This window comes from Podarcis liolepis (genome assembly GCF_965112155.1).
Source record: "Podarcis liolepis genome assembly, chromosome: 13".
In the NCBI taxonomy this organism is placed as follows: Eukaryota; Metazoa; Chordata; class Lepidosauria; order Squamata; family Lacertidae; genus Podarcis; species Podarcis liolepis.
Window position 1 is genome coordinate 8,201,261 of NC_139573.1, and position 8,399 is coordinate 8,209,659.

Sequence of the window (8,399 nt, forward strand, 5' to 3'; positions counted from 1 at the left end):
GATGCCTTGCAGAAAATAATGGAGCTGATTCAAAGAGAAAAAGGAAAATAAGAAATATATATATATATATATATATATATATATATATATATATATATATATACAAATATAGAGAAATGAACTATTTCAATCCAGTGGATAGAAAAGTTATAACATGGCAATAGAAGGCTAAAATTCTGTACATGCTAAATATATAGGAAAAGAGGTGCTAACAAAATGTTATCACTTTAAAAATATTGCATTTCAAATGTGGTTTTGGAGGAATTGGCTAACTGAAATAATATTTTGTTTGCATTATGGTACTCCCTTCTTTATGAATATTTCTTATGAATCTGCACCTAACACAGACCAAGTATGAAAAATGAGCTATTTTCATATAAACATGCAGAAAAGTTACAAAACTATATCACTCTAAAAATGTCCTATATCACTCTAAAAAATATTTTGCTTGCAGCATGTTACCTGCCAGGGCTGCAGATGTTGAAGTTCAAACCTTTTACCTCCCATCATTGCTCTGTGCTTTGATCTGTATGAATAAATAGCATGCAAAGCATGAGCGACAACAAAGACAGCATTGTGGATACTGTAGCTGTGGCCCGTCATGCCCATTTCAAACACATGCCCAGGAAGACACTCTAACTTCTCCTCCCCTGTACATGTCTCATTAAGTTGCAGGTGGAGTTCTGGAAATGTACAGTCAAATGCTTGCTCCCAGAATTCCTTGAGAAAACCATCTGCTGGGTTCCAGTAAGGTTTTATGATCTGAAGAAATTCATTGAACTCGAGAAGCTCATTTGAGTGAATGGTGAAGGAAATGGCACCTTGAAAGAGCTCAAGATCCCAAGACTTTTGAAAATTCAATAATATGAAATCAATCTGTGTTGTCATGATCCACACCTTTCTAAGTGATGTGTTTCCCTTATTTTCAGGATCTCGGAAAAACATAAAAGTTGGCAGCCAGTTAATTGTCAATGAATCTCCATACAGGATAAATGCATTGGCTTTATCATCTCTGACATCCACATAAAAACTTTTGAGTATGTTATAAAGTTCATCCAAATTATCTAAACGAAGTATTTTTGGCAATCTGTTTGTGAATGCTGAACAGATTCCATGCTGGTAAAGCAATGGCTCCATAGTCTGCAAGAATTTTTCTCCTGCATTGTCGTCCATAAAAAAGAGTCCAACCCATGTCCATCCAAAATGAAGGAGCAAACTGATAATCGCCATACTCTGATAAGCTTCATTGGGCACCATGTGGTAAACGTAGAAGTGATCTACATCACTCTCCTCTTGGGGAAATGAACCATATGCCAACTAAAAGGAAAAGCACAGACATTATAAAGGTAAGTAAGTATAAACACTCATTTTGAGGATATGGCTGTTAAACTGAATGATTCTTCTAGTTGTGATGATATTTTTTCAATTTCAGGATATTTTATTTATGTCTTGTCAGGCATGTCCCTTTGTTTCATTTATAAGGTGCAATTTTAATCTGGAATTACTCTGTCTGTGGAGATTTAAGATTTGGAAGGAGCCGCACTCTTTGGATGAATCCCAGATATATCTTTGCCATGTCTGAAATGCTGGCAAAAATTCAACCAATGCACCAGCAGATTCCTGCTCTAGTTCAACTGTTGGGAATCATGAACAAGATGTATATGGCATAGGGAAGTATAATAGCTACCCTAGATCCAAAAGTTTTGCTCTCATTTGTTGAGAAGAGCTGTGCTTTGCATGTTCAAGGTGCTGTGTGTGTGTGTCGTTAGGCATTAGTGCCGTGAACACCTCCAGGCTTTTTGATGTCTTCAAAGTAGGAGAGTAGTCATGATCTAGGACTGGTACAATGGAATGCATAAATGGGGACTGGGCTGAGAACAGACTATTTCCTTGGCAGGAGAATTATGATTGTCTAATTCTGCTTGACTCAGACTTTTGGTGGTGTACCAATCTCTAGTGGTAAAGAATAATCTATGTTTCTGATAGGCATTCCAGCTTGTAATGCTTCAGCATCAGTCGTATGCACTTTCTGAATCTCAAAATCACTTTCAGAATGGTGTGATTTGTGTGGCAAAAGTTCATGTCCCTACTCATTAAAACCTACCTGTGGAATATTGTAGAGGCTTAGGAGGTCAGCAATATGGAATGAGGTATCAGAGCCAAGTCCTCCAATGATGGCGATGAGGTTTTTCTGGGAATCACATTTGTAGTTGGGAGCAAATCTACGCATTTTAAAGAGCAGGTCCAGAGTGGTACGATAGGTCATCCTTGCATCATAATAGCTGTCATAGATGTGGAAGCCCAGTGTGACGTTGGGCAAGAGGTTGGGATTCTCATTAATCACTTTTACAGCAAATGCCAAGGCCAGGATGTGCTGGTAGAATTTTGTTATCATGCTGCAAATGAGGTTAGTATGGAATTTCAGAGGAGAATTCTACAATGCAGGAAGTAGACAAAATTTCTGTCTCATATTGATACATATCAAACTATATCTTGTTATCTTATACGGTGGTTCTAAAATAATAAATATCAAACTCTTCAGCCCAAATAAAATGTTTTACTCATCATGCCATCTCAGTTTTGTCCTCCAAAAAAAGGCAGTGATAATCCCCACCTCTTTCTCTTTGTACTCAAACTGGCTGTGCATCTAGCCCAGGAAAACAACATTTATTTAAAAAAAAATTAGTTACAGAGTTACTATCATAATTATATAAGGCAATGTCTGATATTCCTTTATAGGACTGCACTATAGATTCCTGCATTGCAGTGGGTTTTGACTAGATGGCCCTTCTGGTCCCTTCCAACAGTGTAATTCTTTGATTCTATGCCCTTCCTACTACCTTTTTGTTTTGAGTGAACATCCTAAAATCCTGGGCAACCATCATCTGTTTTATGGGGAAGATTGGCATGCGTGGGGCGGGGGGGGGGGGAGAGAGATGTCATGACGTCCCATCGAAATGAACAAGGCAGTACACTGCATGTAGTTTGGAAAAGAGACTTATCGTATCAAGTGGATGCTGTTTTTGAATCTTCTCTGGGGCGTGTGCAACTTTAGATTTCTCTATTGCACTTATCACTCAGTGCCAACTGTGCCTTCACTGCTGATTGAAAATTATAGAGAAAGGTGTATTTCTCACAAAGCAATTCACTCAAACAGTGCCTGATTCAAGAAATTTGCTCTGGGAAGATTAGACACTTGCCGATCCTGTGTCCCAAGACCAGGTACAGCAGTATCACCTACATACCCCTCTTGGTAGTCCTTAGCATACAAAGTCTCCATAGCCATCTCCACATTGCCTTTTAAAAGAGAAAGGAATCTGATAATCACATTTCTTGTCACAGAGAGCAAAACCATCATTTATTGCCTGTAAGCTTAATAGAATGCACAACCAAAAAAATTACTGGGAAGGATCAATCCCAAAAATGCAGGTGGGGGAAATTCTCTTACCATGGAACATCAAACAGATTCTGTGAAGGGTTTTCCTTGAAGAAAGCTTCATAGAAAATATAATAGATCTGAGAACTAATCCCGCCGATGACGAGGCCACCTGGCTGGTACCACTCATGTGGAATAGGAAATGTATCAGTCGCAGGGCAATTCATAGTTTCAGCCTTGCACACAACAGGAGGCAGCAGAAAAACCAAAGTGTATAACCACAACATCCTTGTAGTCAAGTTTCACTGAAAATGTACCTACTGAAACAAACTAGCTTGCATGATGCTGGGCTCTGTCGATACAGCACAAGAGATTTTTGTACACCTTATTTTAGAATCAAAATAGTATATAAACACATGCTTTAGTGCTAGGTGAGATGACCAACATTCTGATTTCAAGTGCAACCAATAATATGAAGAAAATTAAAATGGGAGAAAGAAAATGGAAAGTCATGGCTGCCTCCTGCCACTCTTCCGATCTATTCATGATACAGAGTTTCATTTAATATAATCATTTTCATAGCTGTTTATTGGTTGTTTTCTGGTGCCTTCAGAAATGCCTCTGGAGTTCTGACCAGGTGAACAAATTATAGTGATTTGGATAATTGCAGTTTGATTTAAAAACTTTTAAAAGCTTTTTGTCCTGAGGGTTTCTGTGGTTTTAGTTTTTGCAACATGTTTAGTTGTGTGTTTATTCTACCCACCTGTTACTCCATCCCTTAGAGGCACAAAAAGTGACAATTAGCTTGAAGTGTTCCATTGTAAGTGAACACTAGCAGGAAAGTTTAATTGAATCCATTTTGTTTTGTGACTTCAGGCAACAAATCTAATAATGGTCACTGCCCAACTTCATTTTTTTTTAATCAATTCTATTAAAGTTTTGCAGTATATGACACAATGAAAAGGAAAGAAGAAAGAGAAGAAGAAAAAGAAAAAGAAAAATTAATATCTATATAGCTTCCATCACCTTTCTTTCTTGATCATCGATGGACTTACAAAGAAAGGAGTCTCACCAGCTCTCATCTAGTAAAGCTTCCCCCTTTCTCAGCCTCCCACTCTGATAAAAACTACTCTGGCAAATAATACACAATAGATTTGTTGCAGAATCCAAATGTGTCATCACATGTGGAACCAGGCAGAGGGCCTTCTTGGTAGTGGCGCATGCCCTGTGGAACACCCTCCCACCAGATGTCAAAGAGAACAACAACTACCAGACTTTTAGAAGACATCTGAAGGCAGCCCTGTTTAGGGAAGCTTTTAATGTTTGATGTATTACGGTATTTTGATATTTTGTTGGAAGCCGCCCAGAGTGGCTGAGGAAACCCAGTCAGATGGGTGGGGTATAAATAATAAATAATAGTAATAGTAATAATAATAATAATATCCAGAAGGGGAAAATTATACTATTGCAACAATAACTATGAAAGAAAGAGGTGTGACACAAGTGAAGTCAGAGTGAAACACAGGGCTGCATTTATTTAAATTGTGCAAAAATTAGTGAATCGCATGTGATGGATCTATGTAGTATGTGGGTCTCAGAAAGGGAAATAAAGTGCACTGATCCCCCTTCTAATGTTGTAGAGAAGGAAGGGGAAGAAGCAGAAATTAGACACAACCACAGCCATTCCCAACCTTTCTCTCATGACATATTTGTGCCTACTGCTCCCTGGTGAACAAACCCTTCATTGTCATTGAAAGGCCTAATTCCCTTCCAGTTGGTCACACAAACAGTCCCCACTCTCCTCCCAGTGCTCAAAAGGGGTTAGTTTAACCTCTGGTTTGCAAATAAAACTGTATTATTATGTCAGAAAATGATGCATGTTTAAAAACTGTGTCACCAACATGAAAAGTTTGGAAAGCTCTGACACAGAGTGAGCTCCGTGACTCCACGGGCATTGGAACCCTAGATTGAATCACAACCATACTGGAATATATATATGCTAGGGCTTTGCACAGCTTTCAACCCAATCAGCCCAATAGCTCAGATCTGGGGTTATCAGGTTGACCCAACCTGGGTCCAACGGGGGACCACCTACACCCCATCCCAGATGTACTGCTGAATACATTTTGTGACATGACTAATCTTTAATCAGGCATTTAAAATCACTAATTCACATTTCACAATGGGTTTGTCCTTTTCAAATACTTATTATTTAGTTTTTGTGACCAGTAACAGGCTACATAAAAAAGAAAAACAAAACAAAAAGAAATTAGCTTTAAAAGGGGGGGAAAGGGGGGTGACAAGCTGCCACAATTGGCAACAAAGAAATTTGGATATAGCTATGGGATATTCTAAGTTATTAATAAAACATACAAAAATGAAAAGAATGTTGTCTGTAATTACAAAGGGTTTTGTGTTCGAAAGAATAACCATTATAAATGTTTATATCAAAAAATAACTTAAATGGTAACAATGCATTGTGTTCAGATAGTGATATTTGTGAGAATACAAATATTAAGTACCGCAGCTGCATATGTGTATTTCGCTTTAGACTAAGCTAAATACTCACATACAGCTGTGATACTTAACACTACTGAGCTGTTTCATTTGTATCCTCACAAATCTCACTATCCAAACACAATGCATTCTCAGGAAATAGTTTGTTAGGTATCCATTTGCATAAAAAGTCAACAATTTCCATTAATTCCTATGGGGATATTTCTAATGTGTTCTCAGCCTCTAAATGTTGATGTCCCAAAGGGTGAAAAAACCAAGAAAACCCTCCAAAGCCTTGCAAAAGGCAGTCAAGGTAAAAAACTTTGCTTATTTGTTTACATTACAAAACACAGTTCCAATGGTTTGGATATCTGTGGTGCATATCACAAGGTTTGGGTACAAATTACAGTGGTACCTCGGGTTAAATACGCTTCAGGTTACAGACGCTTCAGGTTACAGACTCCACTAACCCAGAAATAGTACCTCGGGCTAAGAACTTTGCTTCAGGATGAGAACCGAAATTGTGCAGCAGTGGTGCGGCAGCAGCAGGAGGCCCCATTAGCTAAAGTGGTACTTCAGGTTAAGAACAGTTTCAGGTTAAGACCTCTGGAACGAATTAAATTCTTAACCCGAGGTACCACTGTACTCAAGTAAGTATATGTGAATTTTGTATGAAAAGCATTTGGTTACTGGGACTTGCGTGTAGAAAATAAAATCAAACAAGTGGCAAAAAGTGATCTCAAGTACTTTTGCTACTAGAATATATATATATATATATGTGTGTGTGTGTGTGTGTGTGTGTGTGTGTGTGTGTGTATACTATCACATATTTAAAATTTACAGAAGTGAGGGGGAAAACAATTGTTTAACCCTTTTTTTTAATAAGTTGTTCTTTGTTGTTCAGTTCTGGCCTCAGAATGATGATGTAGCATTTAGGTGTAAAGATGCAGCCCAATAACCCAGCACTGGAGGCCAAGATGGAGAAGATCTCCACAGCCACCATGCTCTTCCCACTTGTGCTCAGGTAGGCTGGAAAAAAAGACAGCCAAACACTGCAAAAGAGCAACATGCTGAAAGTAATGAATTTGGCTTCATTAAAACTGTCAGGTAACTTTCGGGCTGCAAATGCGGCAATGAAGCTGGCAATGGCCAAGAGGCCCATGTAGCCCAGGACACAGTAGAATATGGTGACTGACCCTTCATTACATTGCACAATGATTTCTTCTGTTGAAGAGTGCATGTCCAAATCAGGGAATGGGGGACATGTCATCAACCACACAGTACAAATAATTGTTTGAATAAGAGAACAGAGAAGCACAACTGAGTAGGCCAGTCTTTTCCCTACCCACTTCCTCATGCTGGACCCTGGCTTGGTGGCCATGAAAGCTACAACTACAGTGATAGTTTTGGCCAACACACAAGAAACGGCTACAGAGAAGATGATGCCAAACGTTGGCTGCCGGAGGAGGCAGGAGACTGTGCTAGGTTCACCCAGAAATAACAACGAAGAGAGGAAGCAGAGCAGGAGAGAGACAAGGAGAGAGTAGGTGAGGTCCCGGTTGTTGGCTTTGACTATGGGAGTGTCTCCGTACTTAATGAATATTCCAAGCACCAAAGCTGTGATGAGGAAGAAAGATAGGGCAACTGATGCTAAACTGATCCCTAAAGGTTCTTCATAAGAAAGGAAGGTCATCGTTTTCTCAATGCAGGCAGTTTTGTTCTTGTTTGGATACTCAGCTTTTGGGCATCTGAAGCAGTCATTCATATCTGAAAAATAAACAAGGTCAAATTTCAATACTGGTTGAGCAGTACTTTGTCTTCTATGTGACACCTTCACTGACATGAAATTAAACCTATTGGTTCCATGTATTTTAATGTTCAGATGTAATTGCTTTGATCTTACTTATTCTGAAAGCCATTATACTGATTCCCTTCTTACTTTTCAACAGTATTTTGCCTTCTAATTTATTTCCTCTTTCGGATAAGAACATAAGAGCCAGCTGGATCTGGCCAATGACCCATCTCATCCAGCTTCCTGATTTCACAGTGGCCAACCAGATACCTATGGGAAGCCTGCAAGCAGGACCTGAGTGAAACAGAAGTCTCCCCTGACCTCCACACTTCCCAGCAACTCGTATTTGGAAGAATTCAGCTTCTGTCCATGGAGGCACAGCAAAGCCATCAGAGATCATAGCCATTGATATTCTACATGAGTTTATTTAATCCTCCTTTGAGGCCTTCAAAATTTATGCCCATAACTGCCTCTTGAGGGAACAAATTCCACAGCTTAACGGTAATCATGTACTTGTTGAAGAGCTTAATTTTCTTGTGCCTGTTGTAAATTATCCAACACTCAATTTCCTTTGATATCCCTGAGATCTAGTGTCATTTTTATCCTACTTTCCCCATCCATTGAACAATTTTATCTATTTTTTTATCATATTGTTTTTTGCTCTAAAATATCCCACTCAAATGTCTAGGCTTCCTTGGAGGAAGAAATATGTGAGTGCTACATAACTTACCATCC